Source organism: Ambystoma mexicanum, chromosome 7q (assembly GCF_040938575.1).
Source record: "Ambystoma mexicanum isolate Mex_15411 chromosome 7q, UKY_AmexF1_1, whole genome shotgun sequence".
NCBI classification, from domain to species: domain Eukaryota; kingdom Metazoa; phylum Chordata; class Amphibia; order Caudata; family Ambystomatidae; genus Ambystoma; species Ambystoma mexicanum.
The window spans coordinates 739,322,765-739,348,222 of NC_090941.1; positions in this window are offsets into that span (position 1 = coordinate 739,322,765).

The window sequence follows — 25,458 nt, forward strand, 5'->3', positions numbered from 1 at the left end:
TTACACTGTGAAAAGCACCCCTCAAAAAGGAAAGCTCTAAGGAAACGGTCTGTTTTGCAAAAATAAAATAAACTTCTGTAAGTCATGAAGGAAATCAATATTTCCAGAATGGGGACATTGATAGAGATCAATATGGCTAGAGAACACCTATTGCATAAATTATTTGTGAGAGGTGAATGGACAGAGCAGGATCAGAATGTGTGGTTGCAGGCAATCACAGAACAGATCACTGCAACAGGATTAGATATATGGCAAGATCAGGGTCCCTTACATAGGGCTCTGAGTGAACTATATATGGCCCCTAAGGCAAAGGATGAGCAAAACAAGATTGCCAAAATAGCGGCATATCTATATCTATCTATTGGAGCCGCACAGGATAAATGTGCTGAAGGCCAAGATCTGGCAAGTAAGCAACTGCAGGCATTAGGAAAGGCCCAAACTGGTCTGGGCACTGCTGAGCAGTGGCTACAGAAGAACCAAGAGTCCGAAAATGAAAGTAGGCAGTACATAATCAAGATAAAAGAGGACATGGGTATCCTGCAGCAGGAAAAGGCAGAACACTATACCAGAATTCTGGCCCTACAGAAGGAGTACCAAGAAAGTTTGGACTCTCTACTGCAGAGCCAGACAAATCTGGAACAACAGATATATTTCAACAGTGCATGCACAGAGCAGGTAGTCACCCTGCAAGGCCACCTAGACAGAGAAAAAGAGGAGAGTAATACATTCATCTGAAAGACCTGGACACCAAGGCAGAATTTGATGAAGAGCGCCAGAAAACTGGTGCGCTTCAAAGACAGAGGGGAGACCTGGCCGCACAGAGGCAGGCTCTTGCTCAGGAAAGGGACACCTTACGCCAGGCAGTCTGTCATTTAAAAGAGAAACTAGAAGAAAATCACCTGGCCCTTCAGGGACTGGGTGACCTCCAAAAAGAGCATGAAAGATTGTTATAGCACACCAGAACAATGACAGGCTCCACAGACAGGTAGCCATGCAAGAGAGATTGATAGAGACTAGTAAGGCCTTGATTGAGGAACAGAAAGCTCAGATTCTTGCAGGGCAACAGGGAGCAGGGGCTGATAGAGATGAGGTTCGCTGGGAAAGGGAAACACCTGAGCATAACCTCAGGAACCCTAGTGCCAGAGGCCTTCATCTCTCCCAATTCCTGGACTCTGCCACCCCCATGTCCACTGGCGCATATGAGCCCAGGGCCACGGGGATGGCAGATTTCAATCCAATCTGAAATATGGGGCTCATAGACGAGCACCTCCCAGGAATGGATGGGCGGGGGTCTGGTTATGGGTACCCAAGTACTGTGAAATCTAGTGGGGAACGCCATGAGATTAGGCCCACTAAGGGCATCCTGAAAACCTCTGCCCAGCTAGGACAGTGGGGGGGGTGGTGCCCATCAAATCCTGGGAGCAAGGAGGAATCAGAAGACTCTTCTGAGCGCCCCAGGACATAGGAGACTAGGTCCCCACATTCTTCCAGCCATTCCCAGGCTTGCAGAATCTGGGAAAACCTAGAAGACCACACAGGCACCACTGGGAGCAGTGCCTCTGAGTCTGAGGAGGAATGGACCAGGGTTACCCGAACCAAGAAGGCCAATAAGGCAAAAAAGGGCCTTGCTTAAGGACCCCTTAAAACAGATCAAAGCGATAAGGAGCATCATCACACCTTATCATAAGAACGCTAAGTATTCTGTTTGGGAGCCCTTAGAGCTCTTTGAGCAGATGATGGAAACTTTCCATTTGAAGGACAGTAGTAGCTGTATTCAGTTTGTGAAATGGAACTTCTCACCAGAATACTCCAGGTTCTTTGCGGGGCTGGAGGAACAAAATCATTCTAGATGGTCCACCTATAGGGCGGCCATCTTCAAGCATTTTTCTGTACATAGAAATCCTCAGGAGGCTCACAAGGCAGCCTACAACTTGCAATGTGGGGAGGATCAGGCCCCACAAGAATTTGTGCAAGAATTAAAGCGTGCCTTTGCGCAGACCACCAGAAGGGTGCGCACGTATAGCAAAGAATTTGTCAATACTTTTTTCCACGCTCTACCAACCTACATCATGACCCAGCTAGTGAGAGATTTTGATAAGAAAAGATCACTAGACTGGGTCATTGAACAGGCCTCTCGAATCTATGAGGTGCAAAAGCCCATAGAAAATAAGAATAATGCTAAAAGCCCCAAAACAACCAACATCCCTGCTGCTGCTAAGGTGGCAGAGGTGAAGGTTGCCCCCATTTTAGATTTGGAGATGGGGGCCTAAAAACCTGCCTGCACAGCAGAATAATCCCAAGCCCAGAAGGCCTTCGGGACAGTCACAGTCAGGGAGCCAAGGAGGTAGTCCCACAAATGAGATCCCTCACTCCCCTGACTACATAAGTCCCCGCTACAAGGGAAACAGACCCATCCTGGGTTATGTGTGGACTCCTCCAGCCCAAGGGTGGGGGGGGTCCAACCAAGCACCAGCTAACCCAGGGAACTTCCCTCCTCACTTTCCCCAGGAGGGCAGAAATTCCCCAAATCCTGGACAGAACTTTGTCGCCAGGTACCCACAAAACTTTCAACCCCAGAACAATCCATCTTTCTTTCCCCACTTTCCTGAGCCCAGACAACCCAATCTGGGAGAAGGGAGGCCAAGGGTGGAGGGGTACCCAAATTATCCAAACCCAGGGTATTTTCACAGAAGGGATAGCTACCCTTCCCGGGATCAGCCCATGGGAGAAATCAGAACCCCGTATCAGCCTGAGTGGGTCTCACAGCTAGAGCGCCAGGTCCAAAACATGGCACAGGATCTGGGTCACAGGCTGAGGGCTCAACAGAACCCTCAGATGAGCATGCCGGTGCAGAATGCCTCAAACTCCGGACCTGGTGTTCCAGAACAATGACAGGGGCAGAACCCTGACAACCCACCGGTTCCCAGGGAGGAGGCACAAGGGGAAGAGGGGTGTAAGGCCTTGGAGGAAGCTTCCTTCCCCACTTGTAGAAAGCCCCTGGAAACCCAGGAACCGGAACCAAAATCTCCTGCCCCTGAAAGTCTGCCACCCAAGGAGCAGAGGGAGGGTAGGAGAAACAAAGAACCCAAACAGACCCATTTTGAAGAGGAGATACAAATCTTCCAATTTGAAGGAGAGGGGTCCTCAGAGGATTCTGGGAAAAGGATCTTCTCCTTCAGAGATGGGGGAACTCCTCCCAAAGAAAAATGGGTCCCAAGGGATTAAAATCCAGACTGGGTAGATGTGGGGACTGAGCTAGCGCCGCCCATCATCCAATCCCAGAACCAACAACATGAAAATCCCCTGGTTCCAACCCATCCTGGTGATCGCCTCCAAAAAGGGGGGGGGGGGGCGGCCCAGAACCAGAACCAGGGGAACCCAAAACTTCTCCCATATCTAGTTGCCACCTTTTCTTTTCAGATTCCCTAGACTCCAAACAGAATTCTGCCCAAATCTCCTCCTTATCAGTGTCCAAAACTAGAAAACTAACCCACCCGTTGTCCAAAAATGTACATTATCTGTGCCCCCTTGCGGAGAAGGAGGGAAGATTCTATGCCCCAGTCCAAATACAGGGACAGGGTACAATTTTGGCACTGGTGGACACTTGATCCCAAGCTACCCTTCTGTCAAAAAGGGCCTTTGATAAACTGAATTCAGAAAGGGGGGAGAATTACCAAATTCCTCTCACCCTTCTTCCTGGACAACTTCAGAACTTCAACGGGAAGGAAATTCCCGTCGAGGAGACTGCGCATTTAGACATTAAAATTGGGCGACACAAGGTGAAGCATCCGGTCATAGTTGTGACTCCAGAGGGCACCCCTTGTTTACTAGGGAATGACCTCCTGCGAAGGTTGTCACCCCCAATAGATTGTGTAAACAAGGTCCTATGGACCCAGACTAGCCGACCAATAAAATTAAAACAGAGTGTCAACCATTTTAGTTTAAACGGCACCTGCCACATGGTTGAACAAAAACCTGATCAAGTACAATTTCACTTCCAGAACAACCAAATCCCAGATGTGACAGTAATAGCAGTAGGACAACAAACTGGTGATGGGGAGTCCTCTCTATTTCTGAAAATCAACCTTCCTTCCAGTTTAAGGTGGCATTCCACACTGGAAGGAAACAATCTGAAATTCTTTACCAATCCACAATCAGACATTCCCACTCCTATTGTCCAGAAAGATGAGAAATCAGCTCCGAACCTTGCTGATATTCAGCAGATTGGAGAGCAGTTGTTTATCCCTGTTCAGTTAAATGAAGGGAAGGAATCTGTTCTCGCCCGAGTGTGTGTGAACAACGGTAAGAGCTTCATAAGCGAAGCCATGTTCCGCCAACTCGCAAAGATCCAGCCATTCCCACATTTAAACTGATAGACAAATGGGAACTGGATCTGGAAACACCCAATTCCAAACATCTCCTGCCAAGCAGGTGTATGCTCAAAATCTCCATATGCAATAAGAACATAGTCCATAATTGTTGGGTCGTGCGAGACGTCACAGCCGCCTTTTACTTAGGCAGTGAAATTCTCAATTGCTTTGCCATTAGTTTGTACCTAATAAACTTCAAAGCTTGGTCCCGATTAGTGGATAATCCCATGGGCTTTGATGACCCAGAGAAAGCATTTAGGTCAGCTCAACTGCTGCCTTATGCAGTTGAAAATCAGATTGGAGAGGAAGTCACCATCCCAGAAAGGACCTGACAATTCTCCCTGGAAGTGAAAGTTAAAAGAGGACAGAAATTGAAAAACCCTGATGCCTTGTAAATGCTTCTCTCCAACAGCAAGGGTTGGGGGTAAACCCAACACCACTAGTCAACATAGAACTTGACACCATTCCAATAGAGGTGGATAACAGCGACTTAAAGAGTATCACTCTAGCCGCAGGCACCATTATTGGAATGGCAGTTGATGACCGACATTTTTGCATAGATTTAGGAAATGAACTGTTAGGACTAATCCCCAAGGTCTGTTTTGACAGTGACAGTGATGACAACACAACATCTTTTGAAGGGGGGGTGAAGTCGGAGTGGGGTCCAGAACACGCTGAGGCAGTAAGACAACTCAAAAGAAGCCCCTCAAAAGCGCCTTGCCTCCCTTACCCTGTCAAAAACAAGGAGTTCTTCTTGGAGACAGGGTTCTCTAGTACATGCTTGACTGCAGCATTATACCAAAAGCATGACAAGGTCAATAAAGTAATCTCCTATGCGAACAAAATGTATCCTCTGTGGAGGAAAAATTCAAGGATTGTGAGAAGGCACTCCTGGCAACGGTGTGGGCATTCAAGAATTACCGCCCGTTTATCCAGGGGGAACACATCATAGTGGAGACTCCACACCAGCCTCTGCAATATCTCCAAAGTGACAGAATCTGTGAGTAATTCCAAAATTAATTCTTGGATTCTTTCAATGCAAGAATTTCCTGTGGAGGTCAGATATGGCCAAAACAAGAAGAGTCCCACTTGCATGATTGTGGCAGAGAAAACTTTCTCGAGGACGAAAGTCTAAAAATCAAGGACAACATGGAGGCATACCTCAATTCCCCACACAAAGTCTTTGAAGAAGGCAAGTGTGAGGGAATGCCCACTGTCTATGTGGATGGATGCTCCTACCATATTGACAACAACGGGGAAAAAGAACTTGTGGCCGGTGTAGGGAATGCATGGGTGAATGAGACCCCAGAACCCTCCGCTGGGTACAAGATTGGTTCCCGAAGTAGTGAAGGGGCAGAGTTGATGGCTGTGCATCAAGCCATCCTCACTGCTGTCCAACATCAACTTCACAAACTGGTCATAATCACAGATTCGGATTATATATGGAACGGGTTCGTGGAGCACCTGGTTAATTGGAAAACCAGAGGCATGTTATATGCTAATAACAAACCATTGAAACATGGAAAATTAATTCAAAATATTGATGATCTGGTCACCTCGAATGGGATGACCATCTACTGGAAAAAGATCAAGGGTCATTCCAAACTATAGGCTATCACTAGGTCCCAGAAAAATGCTCACAATGAACTCTCAAATGCTCAAATGCACAATGGAGTAAGGAGACCCCAGATGCTGATTTGATTACAGCTCAAAAAGGGGATCCAATAATTGGTAAATTTTATCAACACATTGAGGACCCTGAGATCTTTCCCCTGATGGATACCGATTACATAGGGAAAGAGGACCTCAGAGTGTTGATGAAATGTCCAAAAATGTTCCGAATCCAAGACAGTTTGTTGGTAAAGAGATCCCTAGCTGGCCATGATCAGTGGGTGGTTCCTACCTCATTCTGAAGCCTGATGTTAAGTCACGGCCATGATGCGGCCACAGCCGATCATAGGGGGTTTCATACCACACTTGAAATCTTAAGAGAGGTTGCATACTGGCCACACATGGGGCAGGACCTCGACCAATACTTGAAGGGGTGTCTTGTCTGTGCACAATTTCAGCCAACATCCCTCACACACCGTGCGCCTCTCCAAAAGAGAGGGATGACACTGCCATGGTCAGATTTACAAGTCCACTATATCGGGCCCGTGATTCGCTCCTCTAGGGGGAACAAGTACATGTTGACTGTGACATGTTTGTTTACTAAATGGGTCGAATGTCTCCCAGCCCCAAATTGCAAGGCAGAAACAGCAGCTGCCCTGATGATCAACCACATCTTTTCGCGTTTTGGACTACCCCAAAGGATCGAGTCAGACCGAAGTAGCCATTTATCCAGTGAAGTAATGACAAAGATGTGGGAGATACTTGGGGTCAAAAGGAAGCTACACATTGCTTACCGGCTAGCCTCTAGTGGTTCATTAGAGAGATACAACAAAACAATTGTGAGCATATTAAAAACGTTTGTGGCAGATTCTAGGCCAAGTTGGGATATTCGATTACCTCTTGTTCTAATGGCCATCAGATCTACCCCTTCATCTGCAACTAAAATGTCACCATTTGAGCTGATGACTTGACGCAGGATGGTGCTTCCCCAGCATCTGCTCTACAGAACCCAAGAGCAAACATTGATCAATTCCTCCATAACTCATGAGTATGTTGAAAATCTAAGAAAACACCTTCAACATGCTTTTGCCTATGCTCAGCGAAATCTAGAGAGATCAGCAGAGTCCATGAAGACCCACTATGACTTAAAGACTACCAGAATAGAATACAATGGAGGAGACTGGGTCTACTTATACAATTTCCAAAGGAACCAGGCCAAACAGCGCAAATGTTTGCCTAGCTGGAGAAGTCCTTTTGAAAATGTAGACAAAATCTCACCAGTCGCCTACAAAATCCGCATCCCCAAAGGCAGTTTGGCAGAGGGGGAAGATGAGTGGGTCCATATTAACCAACTAAAGTGTTGCCATCCTAGGCACACTCTGCAGCAACTGGAGGAGTTTTCTGGAACCCCAGATAGGGCACTCCAGCTCCCTAGAAATTCCAACTATAAAATATTCCATATATAGTTAATAATTTACAATAGAAAAATGTGTCCTGATTTGTCAAAATGTATGTGTCCGCCCCACTACATTAATAGAATTGGAAACCATGGAGACTAAAACTAAGAAGGACCACCCAGGGATCGGGAGCAAAGATTCAAGGGGCCCGGAGTATTGCTCAATACTCACATCAGGACTGGGCGAGGAGAACTGGTCGATCCACCCCAGATGGGAGAAAATATGATGAACTTTGCCATTTTGGAAGTAAAAGAAAAGAGACTGACCATCCCAGTCCTGCGACTTCCCATTGATGGACGGTCAACGCCAAATCGCAAGACAGGGGCTTGTGGGATGTTCTAACCCACTACTCTATGCCATGCAACATCACTGTGTGCTGTGTTCATCAAAAACAACAGGATGGCCGCCAAAAGATCTATGCGCTAAAAATCCTTGAAAAGTGCGCAGGAAAACCTGAAAAATAGGCCGCTAATATATTTTGCCTCTGTCAGTGGTAACACAGCAGACAACTGCCAAAACCTATCATTGGGCTGCCCACAGAGTACTTGAAAAATCAGTGTTGCATTGCAAGGGAAACCCAGAACTGCTTTGAAAATCTGGTTTTCCTCGGCTGTTAAATTTGCAAAATAATGATTCTCAAACAGCAGAAAAGATTTAACATCCTTGTTGGGGGTTAAACATAACTTTATTTAAAAAATCCACCTAAGCACAATGTCAGCAGAAGCACATTTCATCATAAGAAAATTCCCATTCAAAGGTACTTGCATGGGAAAAATATGTTAAAAATGGGCACAGTACCGCCTCTCGTCTGTGTCAGAAGCTGGCATTTACTTATACTGTCATTTAAACTTGTGCATTAAAATCAAAGTGTGGAAAAGAAGAGACTTCCCATCAAAAGCAATATAGGTTGATAAAATTAAATCTTATGTCTTAAAAAGACTGGAATCAAGAGATTTGTGCTTATATTTGTTAAGAATTTTAATTGTATTTTAGAAAAAGACTTTTCTAAACATTGTTTTAAAAGTGAGTTAAAGCCAGCCACACTGGGCTTCAAAGACATTCCACAGCTTCTCCCAAACAAAGGAATCTTCAACCCTGCTCTCTGCCGAGGAACTGGCAGGGAGTTGTGAAAGGAAGTGGGAGGAGGACTTTGGCCTGTTGCTCTGACAGGAGACAAAAGACTCCCTTGACTGAAAGGAAACGCAAATTTGGGCATCAACAGAAACCAGCTGCTGGCAGGAAGAGCAAAACCTTGGTGGCAGGGCTAGACTAAATTGTGTATCTGGAACTGAAGAAAATATATTTTTGAGGAAAAGGCTCATAGAAAACTGTGCCAAACTGATAAAAATCTGGAATGTATATGTTGTTAAAATGAAAATGTTGCTCACAAGTAGAAACTACTCTGGAATTTGTGCGATGTTCAGAGACTGAACCACTGAAATGTTGGTATTGTAGCAATTGTAATAATGCTAGGAATATGAAAATGTACAGGACTATGCCCAGGTGTTATGCACATGTATGTGGAAATATTTGTACAGATCTGACATTGGGTAACCAACCAAAAGCGCGAACAACTGTCAATTGTGAACCAAAGCTCTTAAGAAGATGGGACTTGGACAGATAAGTACTTTATTAAATTGGGAATGTAAATATGTATTATTAGCAAGTTGGTGATATTGTAAATATGCTTTATATGAAAAATATATTTTCTGTGTAGAAACAAAGGCGAGGTTTTTCCCTGGACCATAAACAGTGCATTATCATGACACATCATGACACTCTGGTTTCCTTCTCAAATCAGGAGAGAGGGAATACTTTGACCAATCAGTTTCCTAGAAGGTGGGGTTAGTATAATCAGCCTCCCCACCCCTTTGGGAAATACATAAATAGGGATTGTTGAGGACCTAGACACACACACATTCACCCATCAACTGCTTTACTGGTGAAGCGCTCTGCAGGAGAACCCAGATCCAGACTCCAGAACTCAGAAAACAGAAGGCCCAATCCAAAGCTGAACCCTTCTCAGCTGGCCTTTTAAATCTTGCAACCTGATTTTAACCCCAAACTTCCAAGGGGTACAACAAATTCAACAGCCTGGCTGTGCTGTTTTTCTGCTTCTTACCAAGAACTAAGAGATCCAAACCAGTAGAGCAAAGCTGTAACCCAGAACCAACCCATCAGATCCAGTCCAAGAGGCCGTGCAGAGACCAGAGTGCCTTGCTGAGTGCAGAACCAAGCACCACCCGATTCCTGTCCAGTGGCTAGCAGATTCCAGTCCAAAACCCTTTGACCAGATCCTGATGGGCCTATTCCAAACCATAGTTGTGAGTATTTAGCATAGATTTGTCCATAGCCAATCTCTTATCCTTAAGTAATCTAATCCAACCCATTCTATCATATCCAGAACTGCATTGTAGAACCTCTTTTATCTATCCTGAATCCTTCTCTCATCCATATAGTCCTGTGATAATTGTAGTGATAAATCATCTAGGCGCTAAAATATATAGTTGCTGAAGAAAGGCAAGTGTCGCAACGGGCAAAGATCAGACAGAGGCGCCTCTGGACTGGTGGCTGTACCGTTGGTATATCGCATCTTCATAGCCCCTTAGTGTAAAGCCAATCCTTGTTTGTAATCTTCAAAAGCGCATCTTTCATTTGAAATCTTGACTCTTTTTTGAGAAAAATCGACCTTTAGTAAAACCTTCATAACTTCTGAATCGTATAAGCTAGGAACGGAATTTAAGTGTCAAATTGAAACTAACATCCTCAGCTTATAATTGTGCCGCAATCGTGCTTCATTTGCGCGGAAATGTTTGCTGCGATTCTCCATTTGGCTCAATTTCATCTCATGTAAAATAGCTATTCTTTGCATTCAACCTCTGAATTCTGTTTCCTATCTGCTAGTTATTCCATCATCAGTGCTAGTGTTATCCTCGAACTATCCAAAGTGGCTCCCACTAGTTATGAATCCCATTTAGTGATTTAAAGCCATTTTTGAGTGTTTTCCCTATTCATTTAAAATCGCATTCAAAAGCATTCGACCTGTTTTAAAATCATTCCTGTTTTTCTCTAAGCTTCCTGGGGGTTATTGGGATTGAAACTGCATTTGTAGCGTGTGTATTCCTGAAATCTCTTTTTTCTCTTTTCATCTCTATATTGCACATTAGGGGGGATTGAGTAGCTTCGGGGGAAAGAGTGATTGCATTGCATTTGATCACACACATAAAAGGATTATTTCTGTGGTGCATTAATTTCCTATCACTGCTTTTCATTGAACACACACAAAGTCTTATTCTATGCTACATTATTCTTCTCATCCATACTCCTATTGATTAAAGAGATTGTGATTGTAATATCATCCAACACTGATCACAGTATAAATATGAATAGTGTAAAATTTAGATATTTTTCATATTTATAAAAGTGTGATATATATATTGTTCAATTCATAATATAAATCTTTTAACTTTGCAACATCTTTTAACAATATGATATGTACTTTTCACAAAAGAAAGTGACTTTTTCAGATACATCGTCTGATGGCAGTGGATCACACCTCATCAAAAATGTCAGAGGTAAGAGAGGCCGTAATTGGATTAGAGGCTACAACAGGGGCCGAGGGCGACCACATTGGCATCATCAAAATTATGCAACACAAGCCAATTTTGTCCCTCAAGGACCAAATACTCCATTTTCACCACCCAATCTCTCTTTTCCACCACCCGATCAAGGGGCCACCCATTAACCAACTACTTCGAAACCAGGCGACGGGCTTACCAAAGATAGCCAAACCTTCAGCTGTCTATAACATCTCCAAACGACATCTTTATGAACATGAGACCAGAGTATTAGATCAAGGTTTCTCCTTTGTTCCCATGAAGAACCCCACTAAAATGGAGATTGAAATAGGGCTACGCAACCTGTTTCGTAAAATACATTTGAGATACTTTTTTGGCAATAGTCCTCCCCCTGATACGAGTGCAGACTAACATACACCATTCAAATGTAACTCTTCTTTTATACCTACATTGCAAATGGTTTCTAATGAAATAGCTACCTTTGAGAAAGCTGTTCTTAGTGATTTCAACTCCATCTATAATACACCGAATGGAACTGGACAAGGACCATGCTTTAACTTTAACAAACAAGAATGGGCTCGTCTCCAAGATCTTAAGCAAGATCCTACTATTGTGATCAAACAGACGGACAAAGGGGGCGGAGTGGTGGTAATGGATGCAGATAGTATGACAATGAAGTGATGTGCCAACTCAATAACTCTGCCTTTTACTGTAAATTATAAGGTGACCCAACGGACAGCATACAAAAAGAAATGTTGACAGTGGCCTCACGTGCACGAGATGCAGGTTTTATTAATGAGAAAGAGTTTACATTTCATTCAAGTAAAGGCACAATAACTCCTCTTATATATATATACTTCCCAAGATTCATAAAGACCCATTGAATCCATCTGGCCGTCCGATTGTGTCCCTATGTAGTTCTGTATTGGAACCAATCGGCCAATTCTTTAACATTTTTCTCAAACCTCTGGCAGCATCCACTGAGACGTACCTTTATGACACCACGGATGCGATTATTCATCTAGAAGGTTACCTTTTGATTCCAACACTGACATGCTATTGACGTTGGATGTGGAATCTTTATATTCCAATATACCCCAACTTGAATCTTCATTGGTCATGAAAGACTTCTTTGACTATAGACCGGCTGTCCATCAGGTTCCTAGTGAGGTAGTAATAGATCTTATGGAAATAGCACTATCCAGGAACTATTTTTGGTTTAAATCCACTTACTATCTAAAGGTTAACGGAACGGTGATGGGGGCTGCTTTTGCCCCAATTACGCCACCCTCTACATGTGGGATTTTCAAAAGAGTTTAATTTTGTCTAATACTAACCCCTTTAGATCCGCCATTAGATTGTACAAACAATATATTGATGATATCATCATTATATGGGACAAACCTAAAGGTGATCATCAAATGTTTCTTGCATGTGCCAATAATGTGAATATGAATCTTGAATTCACCATGACGGCTAGTAACTCTTCTCTACCTTTCTTAGATCTCATTATCAAAGATGGTGGGGGACATATTGTAGTGGATTTATATCGAAATTTAACTGACCTTAACACCATTCTAAGATATGATAGTTTCCATCCACAATCATTGTGTGAAAGTATCCCTTACGGGCAGTTTCTTAGAGTCAGATGAAGCTGTTTGAGAGTTGAAGATTATACTACGCAGGCAGACATAATTCAAGACAGACTTCTGGGACGAGGATATCCCTCTTATTTGCTCAGACAATCTCATAAAAGGGCTACATTTCAGCATAGAGACATTCTCCTGACTAAACCCAATCGGGAAAATATTATCAAAGAACGAATAGTTTGTGCTATCACTTTTAATGCACATCCCCATCACACATCGGTTCAAGCATGGGCCTCATTTGTTTTGATTAAATTAGTGTTTTCTTAATAGTAGATGCAACTTATTAGTGCACCCTGAGGAAGGCGACCATCAGTTCTCATTTGAACTAGTTATAGTGTGTCGTTGAAACTGCAATTTTTAAATACTCGAGGATTTTGCACATGTAGTAGTCACTTAGCACTTTTTTTGTCAGCACTTTCAGAAATGACTAACATATACTGTTTATGAAGTACAGATGGAATTGCATTACATCTGTCAGTAAATGTTAAGCCATTCCTATGTCTATTTCCGCTTTCTTGACAATTTTGAATAACTTGTCTATTTGAATATACATTTAGATGCACTTTATGATGTTATGGTGTGAATGTAATAAGTATTTTTATGCTATTATGATGTTTTTGATAAAAATTAAAATATGATATTTATAATTATCTTACCTGACTGAGCGTCTTCCCTCTTCACACTCAGAATCAATTGTGATTTATAATTCTTGTACTTACCCGTGTGACCTCCCTTCTGTTTTCTTCCAACATGTAATTCAACATTTGGCACAGGAAATGTTTACAACATACATTCCACATGCACAACACAATCAAAATTATTGGTGAACATAATACACAAAAAAGGAAATCAGTGCAGCACAGCCCCCAGCATTATCTGGAGATGTATACAAGTATGTATTATTAATGAATAACCTTGGTGTACAGTGTAAGGAAATTGACTCTGTGTTATGGTAGACGTGTCGACACAACTATGTTTCAGCATCTTCAGCAAATTTGAGGTCCTGTGATTACATCGGCCTTCACCAGGAGGGGGAATTATAAGGATGTATCCTGTGGTGGTGATCTATAAAGAGAGAGTGATGGTCCGTGAGTGCACAAAGTCTATATCCGGAACTTGAATAAAAAAAATCCTAATGGCTTATATATTTTGTCTAGAAACCCAATGAAGGGACGTTCCATATTCCATGAATGTAGGCACGTCAGAAGTGGATTCAGGAAGGTGGGCAATTTGCTGGAGAGACCAAGACACTGTTGTGTCGACAATTCTACCATACCTTGCTGAGTTATGCTAATTCAGCGAGTCTAGTCCCCCTTCAGCTTCGAGGTTTCTTTGATGCTTCCTATTCACTCAAACGTGGCTGCACCCTCCATTTTATCCAAAACTGCTGCTCATTACTGTTGCATTTTTGCATTAAGCAAGCATTATATGTATTCTTATGCATCTTGCATTTTGGTGTGTATTTTGATTATATGTTTTATAGTGTCTATTGAATGCAGGTAACATGTTTAAATGCAGTTTGACCTTTTGCCCTTGTAAGTTCATCGTGAGTGTATGTCTGCATTGTGTCTAATGTGTCTACATGTGTTAGTTTCAGCAATTATGTCACTTCTTCTCATCATTTTTGGTTACATCATGCCCAGGTCTGCTAGAGCTTGCAAGTTCATTTCTTCTTCAACTGATTCAGAATAAGGTCAGTAGGGCTGCATAAGTGAGTAGCGTCTCTCGTATCGGCGGTATGGCAGCAGAGAGGGGGCAGATGTCTAAAATGATGCACTCCTTTCCTTTCTATGATATAGAGGGGGGGCAGATGCAATGAATGATGCATTAATTTGCCTCTCGACATTCCCCCCTCTTGTCAAGTCCTCAACCACATTTCTCAGAAGACCCTCTCCCTCATAGGGTAACTTGGGGATCCATATCTTTGTCACCCCCCTCAGTTAACCTGAATTTATTATATGTTCATCTACACTCCAGGACATATAGCAGCACTATCCATCTTTGTATAAGTTCAAAAGAGGTAGATCACAAGTTTGTCTGTGCCCATGCATCTTGGGGTCCATATATGCATATCAGTATCGGCATCTCTACCTTGTTTTAAGAAGTCTTATTACATTGACCTATTGCTATTCTCAGAATTCAGAATCCAAATAACACTTCCACTAATATGACTTTTAGCATTTTGAATGCATCAGCCAGCCAGGAGGGGACCCAGGAGGATAGATAAGAGAACCAGTTCTTCATGCTCCACTTCACCCACCTCCTCTACCATTTTGGTGTGGATATCTGTCAGCAGCATTATGGCCTCTGTGAAGGTGCCATTCTCTTCATCATGGGCAGGTTGTATGTACAGCAGGATGGGCCACCTTTTGTGCACACCACCCTCCATAGTTGTGATCGGGTCAATGACATGCCTATTTTGAAGAGTCATAAGCCTCATTGCTCTCAGCTCTTCTTTTATAGTGGTAAAGCCTTTCATTGTTTATTGTTTGTAGCACAGCAGGTTATTTGCAACCACTTGGCATTTGCGTGTGTTTGCACCCCAGGAAAGACAGAGGTAAAGAACATTTATGTTCTGCTGAACAGTCTGTACTCAGATGGTATCTCATCACATGCTTTTCCCATGTTGTCTGATATAGAATTGCTACTTTTTTTTAACCCGCTCTGGTTTTAGGGATCTTTGCATTTTCTGGCGTGCATCCATTTAAGGAAATCCACCAATTTGCACTCACTCTGAGTTATTACCAGGGAACATATTCCTCCCCAATTTGGAGGCAGTTGCATGTAAGCTTTTGAACCATAGGCCCAGTAGTGCTCTGTGCGCACCACTGTACTAAATTGCATACAAGGTAATTTTGTTATGTGTTTCCAACCTTCATTTGTTCCAAATTTTACTGTACCAATATTCTGAAAACAAAGTGTGGCATCTTTAGGGGTATTATTTATTTATTTATTGATTTATTTATTACATTTGTTGTACGCCCAAACCCAATGGTATCACAGAGTATTTACACATATGCTTGGACTTAGTTATTGTATATACAATAATTTACAATGGTACAGTGTATTTACAAAGAATAGGAAGCAGAAGTAGTTAATATTTGTTAAAGAGCCATGTTTTGAGGAGTTTCTTAAATGTTTTCAGGGATGGCTCATTGATGATATTAGCTGGGAGTGAGTTCCACATTCTAGGGGCTGCTACAGTGAAGCTAGAGCTACCTGTTCTCGCGTTTTCGAAGCGCGGGATATGTAGATGTACATTAGCATTGGATCTAAGGGTTCTGGTTGTAGCTTTGCGGTTTAAGCATTTGATGAGGTAGATGGGGGCATCACCTGTGACACATTTGTGTGTAAGTGTGAGCGTTTTGTGGAGTATCCTAGCTTGGATAGGTAGCCAGTACATGGCCTGCTTCATTTTCCACCCAAGTGGCCAACTTGGAGTATTCTGCTCATTCCTTAAGGCACCCATCATTCTCTGTTTGCACCACCTCTACTGGCACTATCAGGAGTGTTTGTGCCTTGCACCCCATCCTTCCTTCAACCCATCCTTCAGAGGTAAATACATGTCTGTATACCAAAAATTGGGTCCTTTCCCAAAATCCAGGCATTCCCCCTATCTCTCTCCTTCCATTCTTTGGGCATCGCAACACCTTGTGATCTACTATTTTAGCTTCTTTATTTAGGCCATCCAATATATATTGTATCATCTTATTTTTGTTCCAATAGTCATCCCTCAAAGTTTTGTTTTTATGTGTCTATCCTCATAGGGGAATGTATTTTTCAACATCCATCGCAAAGTAGCCCTTTTACGTTGATATTGGCCCCTAGTTGTTCAGAGCACCAAATGCATTAGCCACTGTGCTCTGGTTGCCGGTATTTCAGTGGCCACAAATGTCCTGGAAGCCTCATGGCATAGGGAATGAGAAAACACACATAGCGGCCCTCATCAGATGTCTCTCGCCCCACTCAGTTCATGTCGTGATACCACATATTATTGGTCAACTGGGCCGAATCAGCCATATATGTATTTGTGTTTGAAATGATTGTCAGCATTTGTCTTGAGCCTCTTCATCTGTTTATTGTCAACAGAGAAAGGCTGGGTCATTGCTTCATTCAATATAGGATGTGGGCGGTCACGTTGTTGTATACTGGTGTGGATACAAGATAGAGGACCACTATTTGTAATGATAAGAGAATAAAGAAATAGGGACAGAAGAAGGTGAAAAATGTAGCTATTATCATGTCAGCCAAAGTGTCCACGGTTTGTAACGGGGCACATCCATTGAGTGGTCTGCTTGTACCGACCAAAATTAAAATAATTCATCATAATCATTTTTTTGTCACTAAATACTTTCACATGGAGTTCAAAGATGTCGAGACCTGCAAGAAAAATGGCATCATGAAGGTTTGGAGGAATCTTTCAAAGACAACTCTAGTCTTAGGATCTACTAACAGAGCAATAAGCGGTACTTTACTTGTCTTGAAGGCACAGTAGCTCTCTACTGTAGAAGAGAGAATTGCATACTGTAGATACTCTTACAGGCAACATAAAGTGTCATTTTTTGTTGCAAGTGCACATCTTATTTTGTTATTCAGAAAAAAAGGTTCTTGGAACTAGTTATTGCTTGTGTAAAAAGGACAGTGTATTATTGAGTTATCTTCATCTGTGGGTTGCTGTCTGCTTCTTGTAACTGATTAGGTTTGGACTCTTGTCACCTCTTCTTCCCCATCAACATCTGGAACTGGTGGCAGGTGTAGTCTTGTCTTTGTAGGGTTTAATGTTGCTGAGATGAAGCCAAGCACACCTACTTTGGACTTTGACAGCAGTGGGAGTGACTTCTTCCACTAAATATGGCCCTTCAAACCTATGTTTATGCCTGGTCAGTGTAACATTCTTTACACAAACCTTATAACCAGGATATAGGGGTGGAGGTTGAGGATGATTTGCAAATCAACTTATTGGTCATCTTCATCAATCTTCTTTAACCCCACCTGCCGTTCTCAAAGCTGTGGAGACTTAAAAGAGACACTTGCTGCCACAGCAGCCAGGTGCATTTCAGATCTGAGAACAACGGCAGCACTATGGACATCAGTTTGTGCTCCAGTGGGGGCAGCAAGAGGTATATGCATACGGCATCCCATCAGCAGCTCATGAGGAGTCAGGTGATGGTCTGAGCCGGACTAATTGTATAATGAGAATAGGGCTGAAGTGTGTTGTGCGTTAAAGGTTTACAGAAGGGCAATTATTAAATGGCGCTCTGTTGTGAGTTGTGTTCTTAAACACTTGTGTACAGGCACGCTATAAATAACATATCATATATCATATTTATGTGGTTAATACTACTAGAAGATAATAGGAATGTCTACTGTTACAGTACTTAGAAGCAGGAGGAATGCACCTATAAACCCTGTGGAACAATGCATTATTATTGTTATTGATTATTCTTGCAGGTTTAGTGTAGTATGAAGTTATCTAAGGCTTTGCACATATCCGAGTGCTACATAAATGCGATTTGGCGGACACAGAGCGCAACACATAATGCGTGGTGGGTTTGCAATTCAAGTAAACATACGAGTGCCTAAGGACACACAGGGCCTCATTAGGACCCTGGTGGTAGCCGTGCCCTTATTAAATGCATGGCTGTCGCCGGTAATGATTTTTTACCTGGTCCATGGAATGGGCAATTACCGGGTCATGCCGACCTTGGCGGACCTGGTAATTGCCCATTCCATGGACCTGGTAAAAATGAATCCCCATTCCCATTTGAGCCCAATAGGGCTCAATGGGAATGGGGATGATGCTAACAACGGGCCTGTTAATAACAGGCCCGTTGTTAGCATGCTTGTCCCTCACAGGACCCACAAAGGACATCTGGTAAAACCAGACGTCCAGAGCGGGTCCCGCTAGGGGAACTCGTAATTGGGCAGAATGGGGTTAACGGCACTGGCACATTTACCGGCACTGTTAACCCCTTACCACGCTCCTCGTAAAGAGGCCCACAGTGTGGGCTAAAAGACTCAACAAGGGTACACTCAGAAAAAACACACAGGGAAGGGAATCGATGGCAACATCCCCCTGAGCTGTTTGTTCCAGTTTTAGGGCCAGTCAAAGCAAACTCTGCACGGAGGAAATAGGACGCATTTGTAAGATATAATTGCACTCTAAATCAAGGAAGAATTTTCTTACTGTTTTGACCAGGATAGAACTGAATGGAGATTTTCTGCTGGAAGGTAGCACAACGTAATTTGGGACACAGTTGTGATCTAGTACTTCCAAAAAACAATGATGGCTTCCTCAGTAACACATTTTGAGCTACAGAAGCATGTGACTCTGTAAATTGGAAGAATCTATACACTGAACAGCGGACAACATTCAAATCACACCAACTTGATTGACTGCAATAAGAACTGTTTGTTTTTTCAAAATATATATGTCCTGATGAGGTGCACTAGACAGAAATTGTACATGTCTGTCTAGTTGCCCGAAACTCGAGTAGACAACACCATAGATCCCACTCCTCCCAGAGTTGGTTCTAACTTGGGTTTATACAAAAAAAATGTGGTAATTGACACATGTTCAAAAGCAATTATTTTTTGGAACTTTTACCTTGTTTTGATATTTTTTTCAAAACTGTCATCTATTCACTTTCAATAGAGGAATAAGTCCAAGCAGATGGGAGTTATGATTACAGAACACAATTATTAAAATTGCGGTTTATGCACAAGTACGAATGGTTGTTTGTATGAATGAGGATGAAAGCGGATGTGACAAATGATGCATTAGATGGGATCACTGGTTGGTGTGATTTGTGTTTTTCTAGATTTGGTTTTTAATAGATGAAAAGTCAAATGTGTTTCATGTGATTTTGTAAATGTTTCTCCACCATTATATTTGACTGATGAATAAAATAAATGAACTCTAACATATACACTGCCTTTTGTCTTTACGCATGCATTGTACCATTAATGATTGGAGGGTTTTCACTTATCCACGGATAATTGCAGTTTTGTATGGTTATATCCGAGTGCTAGCCATGCTAATGAGAAATGTTGCAAACATGAACTTCTGTAGATCGACTGACTTAAATGCATTGTGAATAAGTAAATAGCAAGGATTTAGAAGTTCGCGGAAAACGAACATGGTTTGGCTTCTGTCATGATTTTCAGAAAAACCTCCTTCTGTAGATTATTTGAATCTTGATTTCAGCAAAGTTAATGTATCTGCTAGTATTAACATGCAATGCTGTCCAGCAGCTGCCTGGTGGACCCTCTGGCTTTAGAAGAGGCTTTGGCAGGGGAAGAGTCCCCAATAGAGGAAAAGACTGGGACAGTTAGAAGCTATCGCAGCACTTTGGACTCCTGCATCCACAAGGCTTTGCACCTCTCATGCGCACCGAAGCAAGTACCTGGAAGTACCGCTTGGCCGCGATACTCTGCTGACCGTGCTTCGTTGTGTTCTTTTTCCTGCATCCAGCACTTTGGACTCCTGCATCCACAAGGCTTTGCTTTAACCCCTTGAGGGCGGGACTATAAAGCCCAGGACCCATGCGCACCGCGTGCACGCACCGAAGCAAGTACTTGGAAGTACTGCTTGGCCGCGATACTCTGCTGACCGTGCTTCGTTGTGTTCTTTTTCCTGCATCCAGCACTTTGGACTCCTGCATCCACAAGGTGACAATTGCTACCAGGGACATATGTTGCTTATTACAATATATATAAACCCGTATCTAGAGCCTTTATTCTTTACAGGCTTTGCTTTAACCCCTTGAGGGCGGGACTATAAAGCCCAGGAACCGCGCGCACCACGCGCGCGCACCGAATCAAGTACCTGGAAGTACCGCTTGGCCGCGATACTCTGCTGACCGTGCTTCGTTGTGTTCTTGTTTCTGCATCCAGCACTTTGGACTCCTGCATCCACAAGGTGACAATTGCTACCAGGGACATATATTGCTTATTACAATATATATAAACCTGTATCTAAAGCCTTTATTCTTTACAGGCTTTGCTTTAACCCCTTGAGGGCGGGACTATAAAGCCCAGGACCTGCGCGCACCGTGCGCGCGCACCGAAGCAAGTACCTGGAAGTACCGCATGGCCGCTTTGCCGCGCTTGTTGCGCTGTTGCTTTAGCGTTCCAGGACGGTGCTTCCCTGGTAAAACATTCTCCCTCTCCTTTTTTTCTGCTCCCCTCACCCCCTCTACTGAGGTTTTGATTCCTTTTCATTAAAATGAAATGAACAATTACCTCGTTGAAAACAGGAATGCCTTCACGAACTGAAATTCAAAGGAACAAATTAAATGGGGCAGCTTTTGTTTCTCCAGAGCGGCCCTTGAAACGTGTTTGCTCCTCCTCCATCCCGTTGGTTGGTAACGTGAATCTAAAAGGCGCCCGCAGGAAAATGATCGAAAGTCTGCAGATATTCGCTCCTTTTGCCAAGAAAATAGTGCACATGAAAGTGCACAAAGGAAAATGTCTGCCATTTACCAACAACAGAATCCACTGTTCCTTCTTTGACTGATTCAGCAAAACTCCCATCTTGTGTGAAGAGAAAACCTCAAATGGGTACAGCTCAAGATGCTACTGGAGATAACTTAAATGTTCTATTTCCTGCAAATGCCTCCACCTCTGTTGTCTTTGCTAAAGAAAATATCTCTTTGTCTGATAGTGCCCTTCTTCGTAGTGTATTGACTGGAGCTGGAGTTATTCCCATCTGCAAACCAGGTGTGTGTATGTCTGATGATCCAGCTATTATTGATCTAGATCCCAATGCCACTGAATGTTCATCTCAAACCTTGCCAGAACGTCTATCTGGTTCACCTGACTAATTTATTAATTTGAGCATTGTGCAGTCTGTGAAGGAATTATCCTTTGCTGCCCCCACTCCACGCAGAATGAAACCCTCTGCTCCTCTTCTTCCCTCCTTAGACAAATCGTCTGTCTCTTCAATTACTGAAGAGGTCAAACTACACTCTTCGAATGGCCTCATAGAAATAGCTTTAACAGCGATAAATCTTGCAATTCAATCTTTAGTGAAACTTTTTGAAACACTTGATACAAGGCTTGCCTTTCAAGCCGATCAACTTGAAACATTTTTGAACTGGCAACACTCGCACCCACTCTCCCAAACACAAGCACTAAATATTCCCAAGATATCTGCACAAATAATACCACTAAACAATGTGACATCTTTGCTGTCACAAGAAACTCTATATCCAAATCATATAAGATCAGAATGTCATGCTGTACCTTTGATACCTGCTATAATTGTAGAGCAAACAGAAGATGTCCCTAAACCAAAATCACAAACCTTAGAATATGATTTAACTAAGATCCGAACAAAAACGAAAGAAAATGAAAATACAAATTACGCAGTGTTCGTAGGTCCTTGTGAAAAAACAAAAGATATGACAAACAAGCCAAACAAAAAAGACTCTTTAGAAAAATCTAAAAAGAAATCGGAGAATGGTAAAAACATCAAAAAAATGTCATCTTCTCAAGCTAAACGTTTTATAAAGAACTTGTCTCAACCTAAATCTGCAAAATCGACTGCTTGCAAAGTTATTACAGAGAAATACAAGCTACAAGCTTCCTTAAAGAAGTATTTACAGCCAAAAGAGTCTAAAAGATTGACCCAGTACTACCAACCATTAGATGATCTAGTTGCTGCTTTACCGGCAACATCGGTATTGAATCAAACATCTTCTCCCAATCTCAATTCCTTAAGGGTGGAAACTGACACTTGCATGTCTCGCCAAAGCGAAATTCGTCAAGCAGTCGATGCTTATACGAGTAATCACCCTGTGCAAAAAGATCTAATTTTCACCCCACATGACAAGGTTTGTCGCATTTCAAATAAAGTACCCGATGCCCAAAGAGTTAAAAAGCTTTTATCTCTTCCTAAAACCAATTCAAACTCGCGACCTGATGCACAGAGTTCAGCAGTGCTTGTACCAGTGTGTGAGCAATTAACCAATAATGATCTTACTAAATCAAACTCTGAACCTCCAAAAAGCAAAGTGATAATAGAATCATACTTAAAATTGCTCATTAAAATCATCAAAATAAACCGAAACAAACCACCAAAAGACCAGCTATTCACTCTCTTGTCCTAAAATGTTGTCCAGCTCCATGTACCCAGTACAGTTTGAATAGAGCATCTGTCTTACAAATCTTCAGTGAACTACCGGCACTGGATGACATTAGTACTGTTGACTTGGAGCTGGTCGAATTTATCAATCCATTAAATACAACGGCTGTCATTTTTTGGATAAACTCTAAAGTTGTCCTTAATACCTTATGGATGGTCAAATCCCAGCTCTTGGAATTGGGTTTTGAAATATCATCATCCCTTTCTCCCTCTGCAATCCAAACACCTAAAGAGTCTCCTCAAGTGTCTTCTGTAACAAATGATAAATTCAAATCCCAATCTACATTAACCACTCACTGCAACTGCAATACACTCAAGAACCAAAATTAGCTAAATGATACCGATTTACTAAGCTGGTCCCTAGTTAGTTGGAACTCTAGGGGTTTCCAACATCTGATTAACAACTGGCATTCTACGTTGATAAATTACAATATCATTTTATTGCAAGAAACCTGGTTACTTTCCTGTCCTATCTGGAACAATTATGACATCTTATCTGTTCCAGCGAAAAAAGCCAAACTAGGTTGTCCCACTTCAGGGCTCCTAATAGCTATCAAACAGAGTACTCGAATTGCCTTGACAAACTGGTTCTCTCCAAATTCTTTCATTCAAATGGTCAAACTATCGAGAAATCAAACAACCTATGCTGTTATAAATGTGTATTGGAATCTGGAAGGAATAGACGATGACAAGTTCCTAGAATCCATAACCGAAACTCTGGATTTGATTGCGCAAGAAAAACATTACTGTCATACAATATTAGCTGGTGACCTGAATCTACATTGTTTAGAACCAAAGCGCTTCTTAGAACGCTTGAGATTATTAAAATGGAACAATCTAACCAAATCCAGAAACTTGTTTATGCTCAATGGTGCCTGGTATTCAGATATTCCTCCCGTTGCCACCTGGCACAGAGGAACCAGTTTGGCTGTTATTGATTTTGTATATGTGGATGTGATATAATTCTCCCAATTAACCTCCTTTAATGTAATACACTCTGACCTAAGCGACCACAACAAGTTAAGCTTGTCGTGGATCCAAAGGAATATGGAGAAGACATCCCTTTGTGAACTTCATCCAGGGCAAATAGTGGTTAACACTGCCAGGAACAGACTTAGATGGTCAGAACCATCATTGAATTTGTTCAAGATATGTTATGCTTCAGAAGTTGTGCAAGTGAGACAAGAAGAACATACATCTAGTTTGATTTATCCAGAACTAATGCAACAGTTTCAATCTAAATTCAACCAGATGGAAACCAAACAAACACCCAATTTACATGTTCACAATCATGAAGTTCAACGTATGAAAACATATGTGAGATACCTCAAACGCAAAGCCATGAGTTTATCCATAGAGAAGCGAGTCAAAGTCCTAACAAGGATTAACACAAACTATAAAAATTGGATAAAAGGTACAAAATCCAAGTTATACCAAGAGGATGGGAACCAAATGCTTAGAAATTTATCCAGTAAAAATGCATCTCAAATTTGGGCGCTGATAAATCAAGCAACTTCTGGAACACAGGTGGCAGTTCAAGCAAATATAATCAAAGAACAAGACTGGATTGACTATTATAAAAAAAAATATACAGTCTTCCAGTCTCTGTCTTATTTCAGAGAACTCAAACATAGGAGAGACCCTTTGAGCTCAATTATGATCGTGATGACATTTTATATTACATAAATAAAAACAGCCATTCCAGGGCCCCTGGCCCTGATGGTTTATCTAATGCAACTTTGAAACAATATCCAGATATTTGAGCCGACATTCTTAAAATCATGTTTGATAATATATTACTCACTCAGCTCATCCCAAATTCCTGGACTGGTTCAATCACCATACCAATTTATAAGAAGGGTGATTGTGTCAACCCAGCCAGCTACCGACCAATATCACTTCTTGATGCTCCTAGTAAAATCTTTGGACGCATCATACTAAAGGAATTAAATAAATGGTATTACATGAAGGGAAGAGAGATCCTCTACAATCAGGGTTTGTGAGTGGGCTTGGCACGGTGCCCAACATGATTGCCTTAAGCATGATACAAGACCAAAGTACCACAAGAAAACAGCCGTTATATTTGGCTTTCATAGACTTCCGAATGGCTTTCGATTCAGTTGACAGAAACCTATTATATACCAAACTAGAAGCTTATGGATGCCCATCATCTTTATTAACCTTGATCAGACTACTACACACGGACACCACTATGAGAATTAGGCTTACATATGAAGGCCTATTGTCAGCAGCTTTTAGAACTTTACATGGCCTAAAACAATGATGTATCTTGGCTTCTATACTGTTTAATCTTTTCATCCTTGACATGGGTTTATACTTCTTTCAAATCACATCAGATTCTCCTAAACTAGGGTCCCAGCGTATCCCGTGGATGCTATACGCTGATGACCTAATATTAATGTCTCACACTCCAATTGGCTTGCAGAATCTATTAAATGCATTAACCGATTTTGTTAAATCAAATAATTTGACCATCAATTTGGAAACAACACAGGTTCTTGCTTGTAAAAATTCTAAAAGACGTAGACAGTCTAATCATCCACGGTATCTCCAAGATGTTCCGCTCAAGGTTGTTAATGAGTATAAATATTTAGGAGCTATTGTTTATAATAACCCTTCACACAT